At 46.6% G+C, this 17,654-nt stretch overlaps 1 protein-coding gene across 1 annotated transcript in view; it reads right to left on the bottom strand.

Annotated features, from left to right (window-relative positions):
• The window catches only part of LOC149359864 (metabotropic glutamate receptor 5-like), a 469,646-nt gene that overhangs the window by 333,478 nt on the left and 118,514 nt on the right, over positions 1–17,654 (bottom strand). Inside the window, exon 2 of the mRNA XM_089571977.1 lies at positions 9,142–9,226. The gene's annotated coding sequence lies outside the window, so the exon portion shown is untranslated. The remainder of the gene's footprint in view (positions 1–9,141; positions 9,227–17,654) is intronic.

Raw genomic sequence — 17,654 nt, 5'->3', positions numbered from 1 at the left:
CCTGGGCGACCAGAAGTCGCTGTTCCTCCCCTTCAGCGCCAAGCCAGTCGAGCCAGGTGGTGATGGATAAAGGAGGTGGGGGGGGGGGGGGGGGGTAGGAAGCCGACTGCTGAGCAGCCGGGCAATAGAAGAGGTAATGGGCCAGGTCCGCATAGATAAAGGGGCAGTTGGGACAGGAAGGGTCCGATCGTAAGCGGGGTTAAGCGATGCGCCACTGACCTCGACAGGTGGCTGTTTCAAACACAACCTCCGGTGGGGTTTGTCAGACCTAGGGTGCTCTTCCCGGGCAACCTCTCTTCACTATAATCAATGTAACTGCTTTTACCATGGTGGGAAGGCTGCGATGACGTCATAAGGTCACGTGACCTAGGTGGCAGATGGGCCACCTACTTTTTCGCTCACGCCGTCGCCGTCGACGCCAGATTTTCTGCACAACGGGAACCTTAACGCTCTCGTGTTAAAACGCTACAACGTAAGAAGACGATCAACAACCATACGAGAAAGCTGCTACACGAGCTGGAGTTACACTGGATGATTATACTTTCATACTTTTACTAAGTCGAAGCTTAACACGCAACGGAAGTTTTCTTAGAGGGTACAGTTGGGTGGAGTTGGGTTGAAAGGTGGTGGGGTGGGTCAGTGACTAGTGGGCGGCGCTTCTGGAAGGTAGAGGTGGGAGGAAGATGATGGATCTAGGGTGAAGGTTGGTGCGTGCATGGCTGCCCCCTAGCTAGGATAAAGCGGGGAGGTTTCACCTAAGTTTCACACCGACAACACCACTATTTTCGCCAGGTGTCACTGGTACGCTGCCATCCCAGTAAAAAAAAAAACAAGGGCCGCATGACACCGTTTTATTGGCTAACAGCAGGAGGCGCTGCACTTGCTTGCACGTGCAGGAAAGAAACGAAAGCTTCTGCTTAAGTAATTTCAAAAGCCCCTAAAATCTGCGTTAATACGGTACGGCAGTTCGGATGCAACTGGGAAGCACGGAGCTTTTAGGGCTGCACCGCTGCTGCGCGCAACGGTCACCGCTACCGGCTGTTTCGCTCCGCCGGCCCGTAATGCGCGGGCCAAACGCACAATAAGGGAGGGAGAGAAAGAGAGAAAAGAGGAGCAGGAGAGGGGAGGTTAGCAGCGCCTTTTTTGTCGAGCCAGACCCCGCGCGTCCGCGAGCGCGCGAGCAGAGCTCTCCTCTTCTTCCTTGCGCAGCAACAGCAGCGGCGTCGAGGCGGCCCCATAAATCGGCCTTGATTGCATTAAGGCGCCGGCCAAGCCGCCGCTCCTCGGCCGACAAACGACTTGGACGTCGCTCCGAGGACGTCGCCTCCAATGAGACGACGACAAAGGCGAGGAGAAGGAGTAAACCTCCTCCTCCTCTCCTTCCTTCTGTTGCTGCTTCGTCGCCGCATCTTCTACTGCAAGCTGGGTCATCCGAGAGCGTGTTCGCAATGGGTGCCTATATATTTACGTTCCGCCGCCGCGCAGGTCTAAACTATTTTGCTTTATCCTTCAAGACTCTTTACAAAGCAAGCGATTATTCCAAGGCGCGGGTTTCAGAGAGGAAACAGCGTTCGGCGGAGCTTTTTCCGTAAAAAGAAAAGGATACTATAGAAGCGAAGAGTAAATGCTGGGGCTTTCGTTGGACTATGGCGTTGGACTATGGCGACATGCCATGGCGAGTAAACGATAGCTCGTTTCCTGGCGCATCAATTTGTTCACAAAGCACGAGCTTTTCGCACTTGATATGTGTTCCATCGTTATTAGCTGGGCTCTTCGTAGTTGTTAGCTTTGTACGCTCACGCGCAGACAACGCGAAATGCCCCAGCGTCGCGAATGCGCTATAGAGACAGCCATACATTCTGGTGGACTCGCGAGTGAAACATGTTTGGTGTATGCGGTTTAACACGTCGAACCTTCGAAGAGACCCCGTATTGGAGGCTCCGGATTAATTTAGACCAACTTGAGATTATTTAACCTGCTCTGACGTAACATTGGCGTGTTTTCATTTCTACTGCACCGAACTGTGCCCCTCGCGGCCGGGATTTCACCCCGATAGTTGGAGCAGTCGATCACCAAAGCTATTGTAGCAACTGGAGGCACGGATTAATTGAACGCAGTTCTCCGAGGTAGTCACGATAAAAGAAAAATATTGATGTACACATTAGGAAGGGTCTTGTCGGCATTACCTGACGTTGAACAAATGGGCATACCCACAACGATGAAATACCTTGTATCTGGCGCATGGTAACCTTAGTTTCTTATGCGCGACTAAACAAAACACAGCCCACAGTAATAAAAGTACGAGCAATGCTTTCATGAAAGTTGGCAGTAACACAGCAACACATACACGAATCGGCTTGAGTATTTGACTATCTGAACAGCTTGAGTAACTTCTATTGAAAAAAATAAAATCTCATTTTGCATTTAAGACTCGATTTTGGAGATAAGGTGTAATTGACGGAGATTCTAAAAGAATGAGGCATTTTGTGTTTTCGAAACTAGAATTGTAAATGCTTTACCAGAATCACGCAGCCATTTCATAAACTTCGCAAGCGTTATGAATATTACCTGGGGAATATGACGTGGGGTTGTGATGACTTTTACTTTTCGTGAGAAACGAAAAACAAAAACGGCTATATATTTTTTTTCATCAAGCTGTAGTAGGGCACAAAAATATTTTAGAACCACAGAAGAATTGTTTCAACGTTTCTGCTGAGTTTTTGCTGAGAGTAAAAGCGCGATGATTCCACAATAATTTTCAGCGCCAAGGCATGGTAGCGAGGGGGTGTCCAGGTGTGAGTGCTGCTCCTTTTTTACTCTAACCAAGAACCCTGAGTGAATGTCTAGTTTCGTACTCTATGAAGCTGTCTCATACTGGGACGAACATCACAAAGTATCTGAATCCCAGGATGTTCGTTTTCTTGAAACAATCGTCGGCATTTCCTGCATTAGAACCAAACTTCACTCCCGAGACATCGGTGTATGATAATTTCACTGAACTCTTGATTGCCTTGTGTTTTATCTCTATTGCTACTGCAGGGGACTCATATCTACTTTTCATCCCGACAGCAGATGTCGCGGCTCCTCGATTATTAGCTTGCTAGGGGCGTTGGAGTCCAAACGGTGATTTCATGTCTTTTGAAGCTTCAGTTACAGGTTTCAACTGCAGGATTGTGTGCAAAGCTTTGTTTGATTCTCTAAGTGACGCGAATCAACTTTCTGTCTCAGATTTAATAAAATATGCTTGTTCCATCTACATTGCGTTTTCCAATGCGATAGCGTTAACGATACCGCGTCGCTGAAAATCCGGCGTCGTCGTAGGCGTCGTTGGTCGCGTGCGAAAAATCCCTATGGAATCAAAGAATTATTTAAATTAAGGAATAGGTCGAAGAATGTTCGGATTGACAGCGCATTTCTCAGGGAGGGCCATGTAGCTAAAGGGAAGTACTGAGTAGAAAATAAAATTGGGTTAGTTTGGGTTTGGGTGGGAAACGAGCCCTGGGCTTTCGGATTCCGAAACGGGGGCGCTACCCACAGGCCATGAATGCTCATTTTTTTCTTTATTTCATGAACATAGTGCCGAAAAGAAAAACTAAGCATGCTTCCGTCGTTTGTTCAAGTTCAATAAAGAGAGACCTAGTGTTTGCGTTGTGGTCTTCGACTTAATAATTTGTTTTGAGACATGTACTGATGCGTACATGAGTAAATATGAGTAGGCAATAGGAACGGCCCCGATAAAGCTATCGCCTCCTACGCTTAAAGCCGAACCTTAAGCGTTACCCAATTCTTTTTCTCAGTTTTGCTTTTGTATAAGGGATCGTCGTACTTTGTATTTGCTCAGCGAACAAAAACACAAACTTCTGAAGACAGAACTGAGCCGAGGGAAAGATCGCGGCCCACACGGCAATGTATGGCTAAGCCTAACAGAAAACGCTTTCTTCCATTCTTTTTATATTTTTATTTTTCAGTACTAAAACGAAGCAAACTGAAAGTCAATGCCCAGCCAAATGTGAAGAAACCTGACTCAAAGGAATAAGCTGAATTGATCGCGTGTGTACATCTAGATAGCGGTATAGGTTTTCTTCACTCGGGTAAAAAAAAGAGATAAAAAGACCAGAAGAGCGAACGCAACAGAAAGACGCTGGCCTAATCAGTATAAACGAACTTAAACGACTCGTAAGCGGGGCATTCACTGAGGCACAAGTTGGAGGCCCCCTCTTCACCCTTCGCAAGAAATAGAGAGAGAAAGAGAACGGAGGGGAAGGAGGAGTGTTCTTTCATCTTTCTCTTTCTTCTCTTCTGACTCTCCTCCCGCTCTGCGCTGCCTCAAATGAAGATGAAGCACGCCGGGCCAAACAATGCTGGGCGCCCACGATCGTCGTCGCTGAGTGCAGTGCGTTTTAGCGAGGGTTTTTCCCAGAAGAGAGAGGCAGTGTACGCCGGCAACTGAGCGCCCTCTGTGCAAGCGATAACGGTGCAGCGAGTGTGGCACTCGGCGCCACTAATTGCGTGAACTCCAGTGCTCGCTATACAGCTTCAGGGGGACCAGTCAAGGAAGGCGGTGGACAACACATTTGAACAGCGCGTACCGCATTCTCTGGCTCCGCGATGACGGGTGTTTTCTGATGCTGTTTCCACTAAAGCGTTTGAACAAGCGCGTTTCGTGGGCCGAGTGACGTCAGCGTGCTCGTTTGAGCCATCAGGAGGTCGCGGATACGAGTGGTTCGTTGGAGACATTTACGTGAGACCCATGCCCTTCGCATAAGGTCACGTGGGCGCGAGAGTCGTTAAAGTAGAACACCACCTCGATATGTGACGTCAGCGTTGGTGCCAGCGAATCACAGCTAGCGAAATGGCGCACGCTGAGAAAAGCTGCGTAGAATACCTTTTGTTACTGAAATCCGAACGCACTCGATTCTTACTAAAGCGGGCTACCACTATCGGACTATCGGATTATTACAAAAACCGATTTGTACTTAAATCGGAACTAAATTTCGATTGGACAGGATGTGGCGAGGCTCCCTCGTTAAAAACTAGGGCCAGAGAAGAACATGCTATACTAGTAAAACTACATGGCATGTCATTTATACTGCACGAATTTTCTTTACTGCCTTAATTAGACTTCATGAATTTTTATTGCTGCATAATTAGTCTGCATGCCCTTTAATTTCTGTGTTACTCATTCAAATGTAATTGTCTCAAAAGCCGTTGGTTTTTAAGTCCGACGGTACTCTGCCGCAGTGACAGAGACGATGCGCAGAGATGCGGTCAGAATCGCGATCCTTATTGACTGGCGGCTTACTACGCTTCCACTTGTGAGCCAATTAAGATAAAGAGCATACGCGTATATAATACAATGAGACATCTGCCGCTCTCTTGCCCTGAAAGTGCGGCATTTACCGTTGCAATCCAAAGTGCAAATGTTTCTATCACTTCGTAAGTCAGTTTGATTAGTTTTTTCGTTCTTAATTTGGCGCTTCAAGTTGGTCGTAGATCCAGGAAAAGACTGTAGGGCTAAAAATTTCTTCCTGCAGACTCGATTTTCGTCGCCTCTGTGAACGTCCGCACAAATGACCGCTGTACCTCGCTGCCTTCGCACCGCTGTACGGAAATAAGTGTCGCGAGGCCTAGCTCTAAAGTGAACAAAAGGTTGAACGAAGTGAGTGAATGGCCCGCAATGTAAGCACGCAAAAAAAAAAAAATCAAAATCCCAGGGACTGAACGACTCCACTCCCTAACGCGACAGCTTCCTTCAAAACTTGTCTCCCCGGTTCCGCAGTTCTTCCTCGCGCCCCATCAAACCATTCTCTTCCAACTCGCGACTTGGTTAATCGTTTGCTTCCGACAACTGGCTCGCTGTATAGTTTTGCTTTTCCGTTGGAAGCTCATCCGGTGGAATGAGCTAGCCCACGCTTTAAATGACACAGACAACAAATGCTCCGCGAAGCGTGAAGTTGTCGGAGATAGTTAATCTTCACTCGTCGTCAACTGCTTTGGCGCACTGCGACACTGCAGAAGCGACTCCCACACACGATGTGTAGTTGCTTTCGCGCTGATTGTTACACATGGGCTTTCTTGAGAAAGCATCTAGCTCCGCAGAAAAGGTCTTGCAGAGCGCTCGGGCTCGACATTAACGCAGTTATTTTTGTTAGTGACAGGGACGTCTAGTTAATACGATTCTGATGTTCAAAAATTAAGAGACGTTTTTCTTTTTCTGTCTGTGAAACTAAAATAAAGTTTAAAAAATGAAGGAATTACTTCTGTTCCACTGCGCTCCAAAACACGACGGTGCTTGAAGCGATGCATTTACATCTTATAACCACAGGAAGTCTTTTTACATGGACTATTACTTACTGCAAGTGACTACGAAGGAAATGGTTACATAGTTATAACCTGAAAACAGAACGTCGTCTACTTCTAGGGAAAAAGACAGAAACTTCATTATATTGTTACCACTCTGTAACACGAGATTCAGAGACAGCTGTTGAGGTGTATTCATTTTGCGAAATATTTGGGTAAAGAATTTGGAAACGACACGCAAATATATACACCAGCTTATAGACCGCTCGCTAAAAGTTTCAGAAATGTTGGCTTTCCAAGTACTATTCTTTCCAGTCTTTGATAGTAATTAAGGGAGACTTGTGATCTTAAAAGCGGCAGAATATGTGTCCAAGGTGTTTGACAAGTGGCCGATTATGAGGGACGAGTTCAATGCATGCGTTTCGGTAGATCGTCACAGCAGTGGGAGGAGTTGGGAGGGATATAGAAACTACGCATTCACACACAGTGTCCCTGCGTTCGGACGAATCAGTGCGGTGCGTTGCCATTTGGCGTTTCAGTGACCTTACGAGTGTCGTCATTACAACCGTTCTTCTTCTTCCAAAGGTTATTGTGGCTACACCCTTCCGGTTAATTACACCGACTACAACTAATACTACTTCAACGCCGAAGCTCAACCAAGGTGAACGAAGGTGAACTGAGCAGCAAATTACCGTATCAAGCCTCAAATCACTCCGTGCAAAAAAAAAAAAAGTGAAGTTGCTTGTGCTTGAATAGGTGGCCAGATTGAACGTAAACTTGAGCGTTACAGCCTGAAAATGGGAAGAAAAAATAATAACGAAGGACAAAAAAAGAAAGCCGCAACAATATTTATTTATTTTGAGCACTAGTGATGTGCCACTACACTCTAAACATAGTGGGGTAAGAAGGAAGTAAGGTAGATTACCAGCGCACTCTTCTTTAAAAGGGAGTGTGATAGAGGATAAATTATTCTCTTTTACTTTTTTTATAGGTGTATTCGTGTTGAGAGTGTACATTTCATGGCAAGGCGGGAAGCGTGAAGTGGATGCTCTGAAACAAACTCCTCGAGCGGGCCAAAATCAAAACACCAACCATTGAAAAGAAATACGGGGTCACGGTACCGGTCTTGCATCATGTCAGGCTGAGTCCGTTACTCTCTTTTACTACATGTCTTTGTTTTTTCTTTATTCCCGTGTTTCCTGCAGAAAGCATGAAGCCACATTGGCTCGTAACGATCCGAAAGTGTAAATGATATCCAAGCGCGAAAAAGCGATATGTCTCCCTCCCTCTGCGTTCTCCCTTTTTTTTCACATAAAAAAAACTAGCGGCCTGCAAGTCTCGTGGCTTTCCTCGAAAGGAAATCGTTGCTGGAAGAACACTCTCACAACGTTACGCGAACAGTGGCGCTTTGAAATGTCATTTTAGCGCCCAGTCATTCATCATGTTCCTTCATTTTATCCTTTTTTTTTATTCCCCGACCTGAAACGCTCCTTTCAACGCTTATGCGGTCTAGTGGCATTTTAGACCAAGGAGCAATGAAAGTGCCCGTGAAAGAGTCGGACAAAAGCAAACAAAGAAAAAAAGGTTTTGAATCTGAATGGGCCCCTGCACGCTCAGATAAATACTCTCTCAACTTTTGAAATCCTGAGCGGAAAACAAGATGGCGGTATAGTGTAAGGGCAGGTGGGTTGGGGGCAGGACTTTTTCCTGGGCTATCAGAAGGCATCCTAACGCAATCGCTGGCAAGTATTAGCACAAGGGAGCGACGCATATCGGAGAGGAAGCGTTTCCCAACTTCAAAGCGGGCTGAATGGCAAGCTTTAAGCGCTCCGATCTATACGCACAGCTTTATACGTTAAGGCACAGGGCGCCGTGCATTTAGGGCGGCTCATTGAATCGTGGTTCGAAAAGTCCTGCATTCGATGCCGCTTTTGACAAGGCCCTATTGAAATTGCACTGAAAACATGGGGCAGCATTGTCAGCATTGCATCAAGTTCTGTGGGGAATCGCATCGAACAATTTTTTTCCGATGCGGCGTCTCTTAATGGGGCACTTTTAACATTTCGCGAATGCCCTACGCCAGAGCCCCCGAAGTCACGTGACTCAAAGCGCACCACATGATAGGACTTCTCCGTCCCCTCTACACCGCTGGCGCACGGGATTAATGCACTTCTCGTCGACTTCTCGCGAGGGCGCTGGCAGCGGTATGTTATTAATTGAAACTTGCACATTTCGAAAGGACGATTTATTCGAGTTGACGCTTTGGACCAGTCCGACGCATTGGGGCCGTTCTGGAACCAAAGGTCCAATTTAGCATTGTGCCAGACGGGAGAAAATTGAGAATACTTAATTATTTAGATGGTCCGGACGAATGAACTGTAACACCAGAGAAATATAATTACAAGGATGCAGACGCACTACAGCTGTTTTTTAATGCTGCTTAGCACACCAACAAATTATATAGCGTTAAATGTAACCAAAGGCTCCAATAAATCTCGAACAGTCATCACATAATTAATCAAGCCATGACGTCTCTCACATCGTACTCAAGGCAACTACATTCAGACAGAGGGTCAGCTCCAAAGTTTAACTTAAAAGTTGAAGAATAATGCACTTCTGGATTACCAGGGAGGGCACGTGAACGCTCAGTTCTGGTACCTTTACTTTCAGGACATCCCCGTCCGTTCCCGATCACGCTTTTCAAGTAGGCCATTTGCAACCCCACCTGATAAAGGGACCAATGCATATAGGTATGTTCACACGCGCAGTATACGTAAAGCCAAGAGTCAACTCTGCGTCAGTCGCAAAGAAGGCAACACGAAAATAACAGACAACACTCACTTGGAAGCTGTCAGGTCGCTCGCAAACTTAACCATAGCGTCGAATGACTTGGAAGCGGATTCTCGGAGGCATCGGCATCGGCTACCTGCGAAAAGAGAAACGAAGAAATGCACAACGCGCTCTTTTTTTTTTTCTCTCTCTCTCTCTTTCTCTCTCTCCAATCCAAACTACTTCTTTTTTTTTTTTTCACTCCGTGCCCTCCTTGTGGTAGACTCACCCGGTGTTGCTCTCCCGTGCGCTTTTCTTTTGCCTTTAGTATACAGGTGAATAGCAACCTTTACCTCCCGATTCTTGGCCGATCCCCCAGTGTGGGTATGCGCCAATCTTTCAAAGGCTACAACAACAACAGTGGTTATGTGCTATTTTTCATCTGAGGACAACAAACGCAATAACAACCACGGAGGATCGTCGGAAGTTGAACTTTAAGGCCTAGCTCAGTAATGGCGACCGGCATTGACTCTGCTGCAGACACTCCAGGACTTCATGCTGTGTACACTCTTTTCCCGTGGGCCTATCCCTCACTGCTATTGTTCCTCCATTTAAATTCGTTCGCAAGAGAGGCTGTGATTGGTCACAAAATAGACTCGGTCGCTCCTTCAATACGCGCTGGCGTTTGCACGCAAGAAATGAAGCGCTCCCAAATTCAAAACAAAACAAAACAGAAAAAGAAAACCCGGCACGGCAGGCGAGTTTTCTCTTGCATCTGGGGTGGTATAATGAATGATTCTCTTCATTACAGTTTCGATAACATGCATCGCGGCGGATATAACATGACAAGGCTGAATAGTGGGCCTCCCACCACCAAAAAAAAGGTACATGAAATAGAGAGCACACGACAACGGGGATAAGCTAGCAAGGAACACTTTTTTTGAAAACAGTTAAGTCATTAAACAGCTGGATGGTGTTCTAAAACAAATCAGAAAATATGTGACCGAACAAACATTGATTTATTTATTTGAATAATTAATTTATTTGAAAATACTGCAGCCCCACTCTTGGGGCTATAGCAGAAGTGGGCACGTAAAATGTGGTACAATTGCACGCATAAAAGGGCACATGACAAGGATTACAAATATAAATTTTGCACACAACACCATACAACGCTACGGCTCAACTGCCGAGGCAAAATCAGAAATTTATAATGCACGAATGTTGCCATGCAAAGAGTTCCAACTCTCCACAGTACGCGGATCACTCAAGTGGTCCCATGTTTGCGCAAGATGGCGTACAATATTAAACAAAATCACCAAGCGTCAAAGTTCAAATGTAGTCTTCAACTCCAGCTTGGATGTAAGGGGTCAGCTCACGAATTTCGCTCGTGGGAAAAATAGACTGTGCTTCACCAAACATAAAGAAACAGTACGTGAAAAGCGTAATGAAAGTTATTCCGAAGATTCCGCAGGACAGTGTGTTGGACCGTGTGTTGATGAAAAGGTGCACGAGCACTGAGCAGAGGCTGCACGCCGGAGAAGATGGCCGTCTCACCTTTCGCTGCAGCGCATGTCCAGTCTTTGTCAAAAATTTCCAGCCCAAGGGGCTTGCTTCCAAGCCTTGTGGCGGGGCTTAATAGCATAATTGAAAGTCCTAAGCTTGGGAGGGTTGAGGACTTAAGTTCTCCCAGTCTTAGTAAGATTTGGGTCCCCGAGTATCCAAGTTCTTCACACGCATATTTTAGCGCAAAAGACGGGACGACCGAAAGAAAGGACGAACATGGGTGCTACTGACAACTTCTTTATTGAAGCGAGAACGAGGCATATAAATACGCTTCTGGCCTGCTCCAGCGCTACCTACCAAGGAACTTGGAATCTACACAGGGAATCATATAAGACGCGATAGGAAATTTATCCCGGCATTATAAAGAACGATAGAGGTGTCACTAACGCAGCCCTGTCCCCCTGTCCCCGTTAGTCACACCTTGGGCTGGATACTTTTGAGAAAGACTGTACCTGCAAATGTAAGCCACTTTTCAGCGATGTTTCCATACTATATCACGAAAAAGCACAGAAGGAGCATGAAGTCATTCAGGCATTACCGACAAACAAGCATGAAAGATCTTATGTGAATGCGCCAGGTATAGCTCTAAGGAACAACAAATTTTATTATTTTTTAATTTTCATGTCCTCGAGGAACAACGAGCCCTCGTCGCCAGAGCACGGGCAGCGTCTTTTACCAACTGTGTCCCGGACTACGGATCCGATCTGCCTTCCCTTATTAGTCTTTGTGGCTTGAAATAAACTGTTTCATCATTATCATGCCTAGCTTACTTTTCTTGTGGCTTTAACTCATGTGGGACTATACAACTCGGAGACCTGTTTTCAACAAAATGTAAGTTATCAGTCCAGCCGTTGTCCTGCGCTCTCCTGTGTCGTGTGTAGCTTCTGTTATTGCTGGATTTAACTTTATAAACGCGACTAAACACTTAAGTAATAAGCAAAGAGGTGTCGTCTCCTGAGCCTGCGATGGAAGGCGAAAAAACAGCAAAGATAAAATAAAGTATACCTGAAATATAATCGCAATATTGATACGGTTATGCCATAAGCGGGCGGAATTGGGAAGGTGAGCTCTCGCTTTAGAGGACATTTAATGTTGGCTCACTGCTACGTGATGACTGATTAATGTATCTGAAACGAAGCCCTATCATCGACATTAGAAGCCCGAAGAGAGTGTCGTAGACACATGCCGTGTTTAGATAATGGCGTCTGTTAAACCTTGTTTAACACTACCCATATTTAGTGATGATAAGGTGCTTCCATGACATTGACCAACCAGCAAAAATGCAGGCTATATGTGTGTACGTCGCTGTCCCACAACTACCTCGACAATCGCAGCGGTCGGGCATATTGATAGACGGCCAGCGCGACAACATTTACCTTTTCTGTCCCCCTGGCGGATCTGGAGGTAAAATTTATAGGAAGTTCTACTGAACAACACACACAATGGCGCGGGCCGGCGTACCGCCTCGCAGCATTGCCCTATTGGGAGCAACCTGGAACTTTATACAAGGCAGCTTTTGTGATTTTGAGACCTCACTGGTATAGTCATTTGTTGTTGGCATAGCTTCATAAAATGATACCGGTTTCGCCTTGTTTTCTGTTCTTGTTAAAGGCGTGTCATACGGGCATCAGCTCAGTTGCAAGGACCACCATTTATATCAAAGGAGAGTTGCGAAGATCATATTTAAAATAAGTTCGTTACGCATTCGGGCATGGCGCCTGTTATATATATAAAAAAAAACTTGCATCCGCTTGGTTGTGTAGCACACAGAGATGGAAAACAATAATTTAAAAATATGTCACAGTAAATGGGTGAAACAAAACTCCTTGTAAAGTTATACGGCGTGGCTTATTGAAGGCCTAACAACAAAGAGCTCGCTGAAAAACGATACCGTTGTGACAAACAACAAATAAAGGCTATTGCTGTGGCTCATGCGATAGCAGGATCGGAATCGCATTACCCCCTCGGGATAGACAAGGCGTGTTTACCTGCGATGCCGACCTGAACACACCGTTGGGCAGACGCTGTAGACGGGGAAAAAATTCAAAAAGACGAAAAGCGAGAAAGCTATAGAGCTCGCAATTCGAGACGGTGTGCGCTATCTATCTTTAAAAAGACGACGCAGCCAGCGACAACCTTGATCGTAAACCAAGCGCCCTTCTGGCATCTGTGCGCGCTTGTGTGCCAGTGCGCGTGTGTTTGTTTAGAAGAAAGAAGGTAGCGGATGGGACCGGTCATAACGTAACGCAAGGTGAGCAATCCAAAAGGCGCGCAACAAATAAACAAAACTGGACAAACCTGGAGGGTATCTTTACAACGCAACCCTCGTTCTGGGACGTTCACTTATACGTCGGTCACACACAGGCGCGTCTTTCTTTTTGCTCTCTCTCTCTTTCATTTTTCCTCTCGCGCACACGCCGAGCGCCTCTCGTACGCGCTAGCATTGCTTCCTTCCTTCGCTTATTTCTTTTTTCTTCCACGTTTCGTTTATCGTCTCCGCCGACCGTTGGCTACTTTCCCTTTTCGCTTCTCTGTTTCTACACTCTCGGGCCCAGGCTCGCAAGGGGCCGACAATAAACTCTGGTTTTACGAGTTTTACAAGCGGTCGTCCGCCACGGCAGAGGTCTCGGCGCTCGGATATTTTATATTAATAAATAACGGCGGGTGGAGGCGGGCGCCTCGCGGAGGTCGGGGCTCAGCTTTCCCTCCCTCCCTCCCTCCCTCCCTCCCTCCCTCCCTCCCTCCCTCCCTCCCTCCCTTTTTTCTTCCCTCCCCTTCCGTTCTCCTTCTCTGTCTTTTCTTCTCATTTCGGTTGCGTGCATTACGATGCAGAACGAAGAGAAAAAAAAAGACACTTTTCCTCAATCAGAGGTCGCCAGTATCGAGGCCCCAGCCTTGCAACTACTCGCTTGTTGCGTTGCTCTCACCCTCGCCGCTGTATCGTTGGATGGAAGGGGTGGGGGGGGGACGGAGGATACAACTCCTAGGACCAAGACGCAAGGCTGCAACTTCCTCTTTCCCTTCCTTCTCCGCCGCTCTACCACCAACCACCATTACCGAACCCCAGGCCCAATGCATTGAGTGCTTTACGACTGGTGTTGGACCACCGCCGTCCAGCGGCGGAGCACGCTCGCTCTGCTGTTCGACGAGCATCGAGCGTCCTCTCTCTCTCATCTTCCTCTCTCTCCTCTTTCTCCCCCGGTTTCTCATTCCCGGTCGTTCGATTCCGGTGCCCGCATGTTTCCGACAGAAAGCAAGGGAAAAAAAAAAGGCAAAACCCGCTGACGTTGCTGGTGCAGAGATTGCGGTGGCTATCCAGAGAGCATCGAGTGGACTGGACGAACGGGCGGAGCTGCCAGGGACGAGTAGTGCACTAGTTTTGTAACCACCATTTCGTATCGCCGTACAGGTTGTGCTTCACTCTTGGGCATATATGCCACGCAGAGGAGCCCCAGTTGCAGGTCGCGCTCTCGTTCGACTGCGATTGGTGATCGGTTCGGTAGCAGTGCTAAGACAGGGAATAGTTTGTTCTGCAACTCTACTTACTGCGCGCTACTCAGACGTGCATGGCGGTCGGGACAAAAATAGAAGGGCACGCACGCAGGCACGCACGCACGCACGCACGCAGGCAGGCAGGCACGCACGAACGCACGCACGCGCATCAGTTTATTAACGCTTTACTTGCAGTTTAACAGGTTGAAGTTGTAAGCTACAGGTGTAGTTAGCCTTGCGAATTTTCTTCCGGCAATGACTCCAACGTAGCGACACCTAAATAATAATAAAATACGAGAGTTTGAGGCACATATCTGTGACCTAGCAGATCTGCGCTAAAGCGCAGATAAGCATAAACACAGAAGCTCAAGTGGCTGTGTACTGTCACTGTAAACATTCCTAGTCGAGATCCGTGTCTTGAAGGAAATTTAGTAGCAGACGGGATGCCTGCGTTCTCAATGGACGCTTCCCCGCGGGTAAACTGGCTCTCAGTGAGAGTGCGAAATTATTTTAATTCAGTGAAGCGAACACGACCCCCCTCTTTGAGTTGTTATCTGGGCAGCACTAAAGATAGCCTCTAATTTCACCTCACACGTACACCGCACAAAGAACAAAGCGGAGACGAAGCCAGATCGCGTTCTGCATTTACGCTGAGGTACGAGCAGAAGACGTGCGAATGCGGTGTAGTAATGCCGTTCTTCAGGTCTTTTTGATTCCCTGGTCCCACACGATTGGTTGGGGTGACACTACAGGGTTCTAAAATGACTGAGCGCTCTTTCTTTAAAAAATATCTTGGTATCTTGAGGGACTTTAGTTTATTGTTCAGCAGACGCCTCTTTATTGGCTAGGATGTCAGTCGCTTTGGTTCCCAAGACCCCAATGTGCGAAGTTACTCACGAAAAACATATAGAAGACATTCTGCTGTTGTTGCACTAAGCGCAGAGAACTAAGGCGCTACCTCTCAAAGAGAAGATTATGTAATACGTTTTGCAGTGCATATTTCTAATAACACACCTTTAAGAATCCGCTACGTCAATTGCATATTCAAGAAGTATCTTCTGGCGAGCTGGTTGGTGCATTTCGCTTTTTTTTTTTTCAAATTGCGCGAAACAAGGAGGACGTAGGATGAGGAAGAAGGACTTAGAAGTTGGAAGTTCTGTGCTCTGTGTGTTTGTGCATCCTCCCTCCTCTTTCCTCATTGGTGCGAGCAATTTGAAAACTGACGAATGGCGTACGTTTCTGAAATCTCTCTTCTGTTGTTTCTTTAACATCTTTCGGAATATTTATGTCTCCAAACAATATATCAAACTTGCTTTACAGTGTATTACAAGGGGCAGTGCAGCTTGCGGGAGAGACTGCGCACTGGTGCGTTCGTGTCGGTCACTATAGCGTACGAAGCGGTGGCGCTGGAGTCGACTCCTCTTGAACGTGTTGCTAAGTTAACTGCCGTGTCGCCACCTGCCTGAAGCTACAAAATAAGAAATATTTCTTCTACCTTACAATCTAAAAATATCATTCTAGGCCTTCAAAAACTGTTTCGAAAGCGTCCATCATTTCATCCGGGTTAATCTTTCCATTTCTTTTTCTATCAGAAAACAGAGCAGGAAATCATGAGAGTTTTGATGTGCTTTCGTTATGTGAATGATTTCCTGCTGTATTTTTTGGTTGAGAAAGATTGGAAAGGAAAAGAGAAAACGTTGTGACCACAATGTTGAAGGCAGCCTGATTATCAAGTAAATATACTTTAAGATATCTCAAACCCAAATGCTTTGCTTGCTTCAGTGGTAGAAAGAGCCTTAAGAACTATCACACGGGGTACTCTAAACATTAATACGCCTATATGGAAGTATAAAGGGAGTAAGTTCTCTTTTAGCGCACTATATTTTTGTCCGCTGAGAGAAAGGAGTCAAAGAGAAGCATCGTCTGGTCCATTTTCTATGCAATCATAAGGTAACCCTTGGTTTAACAAAACTGCGCGCAGATTCAACGTTGACTATGCTCTCAAGAGGATGCGATTTAGGGAACCAGCGCAAAAAGACTACCTTCGTCACAAAGAAATATGCTGAATGTGACAAGTGCGCCACTCACAAAATTCAAATCTCGTGCGGTAAGTATTGCATAGTCCAGCCAGGAATGCGTGTAAATACGAGATTAAGAAAGCATTCCAGAAATTGTTCTGGTGCCGACGGGGAGAATCGTTTCAGATTCCACGCACTAGGGGCAGGCAAACCAACCACGCTGGATCGAAAGAAAACTTCAGCTGTGTTTGCTTACAATCAATGTTCAAAGCTCTCTCAAGTACGGTTTGGTTTGGTTTGGTTTATGGGGTTTAACGTCCCAAAGCGACTAAGGCTATGAGAGACGCCGTAGTGGAGGGCTCCGGAAATTTCGACCACCTGGGGTTCTTTAACGTGCACTGACATCGCACAGTACACGGGCCTCTAGAATTTCTCCTCCAAAGAAATTCCAGCCGCCGCGGCCGGGATCGAACCCGCGTCCTTTGGGTCAGCAGCCGAGCACCATAGCCACTGAGCCACCGCGGCGGCGTTCTCTCAAGTACGGTAAAGAAACTGCTGCTTCCATCGTATAGTGTAGGAACAAGTGTGGTTGGTTTAACAGTATTGTAACCAGGAAGAACAACGATGTGCAGCGATCTTTACTCGTGTATAGTGTTTCGAAACAAACATAGAAACAAAAAACGTCACTTGGTCCTCCTTCTGTATAGCTCACAGGCGCATCACTCCCCACCTCTGTACACATCCACATTTTATATCAAAATATTCCGCCTACATGTTTCTGGTCGAACGTATCTCAGCTGAATACATTTAGGCCAAAGTATACGGGACTAAAATCGTTCCTCCAACACCAAGAAAACCATGAAGTATAGGATAAAAATCAGTCCAAAATCTCTCAGCAGTACCAATGACAGTTCATATAAATCACTTAACTGTTGCCCGCTGTTGTATATGGAAGCATTAAGTCATGTCGGAACCGTCTGGCGCTGGGTTTAAACTGCAGGACAGGTTAGTTAAGGGCTCTGCTCATCTGGCTTACCAAGCGCCGGCTACAGTATTCTCTTCCCATCCCTCCGAGCAAATCGTCCTGGAACTGGACCATTTAAAGTAGCACGCAAGAACCGACGCGATGTCGCTGAAAAAGCAGTTTCTAGTCTTTTTTTGCGCAACTCAGATAAATTTGTGCAGTGCGGACGTCTCTTCGGTACGGACATGTCTGTTCGAATGGACGACGTCTTGACAGCAAGTAAGCAAAGCAAAAAGCTTCAGGGTTAAAGCTTAGTCGGCAGCTAGACTCTTTCGTTTATCAGAAGGCCGTCAGCGCAAGCAAAGGAGGAAACAAGCGAAAACAATCATCGGAAGGAAGACAGGAAGCCTTTCGTAACACTCCGAATCGCACGCTACAAGTTGCGCCACTTTAGCAAGGTTACTAACTCGAGATCGTTGTAGTTTCGCCGGAATTGTTTCCCGAACAAGCGACTCTCGCCCGTGCGCCGCCCCTTCCTAATCAGA

Source organism: Amblyomma mixtum, chromosome 2 (assembly GCF_055824585.1).
Source record: "Amblyomma mixtum isolate Tamu chromosome 2, ASM5582458v1, whole genome shotgun sequence".
Classification (NCBI taxonomy): Eukaryota; Metazoa; Arthropoda; class Arachnida; order Ixodida; family Ixodidae; genus Amblyomma; species Amblyomma mixtum.
The sequence above is the reverse complement of the archived record's forward strand: the minus strand, read 5'-3'. Positions and strand labels throughout refer to the sequence as shown.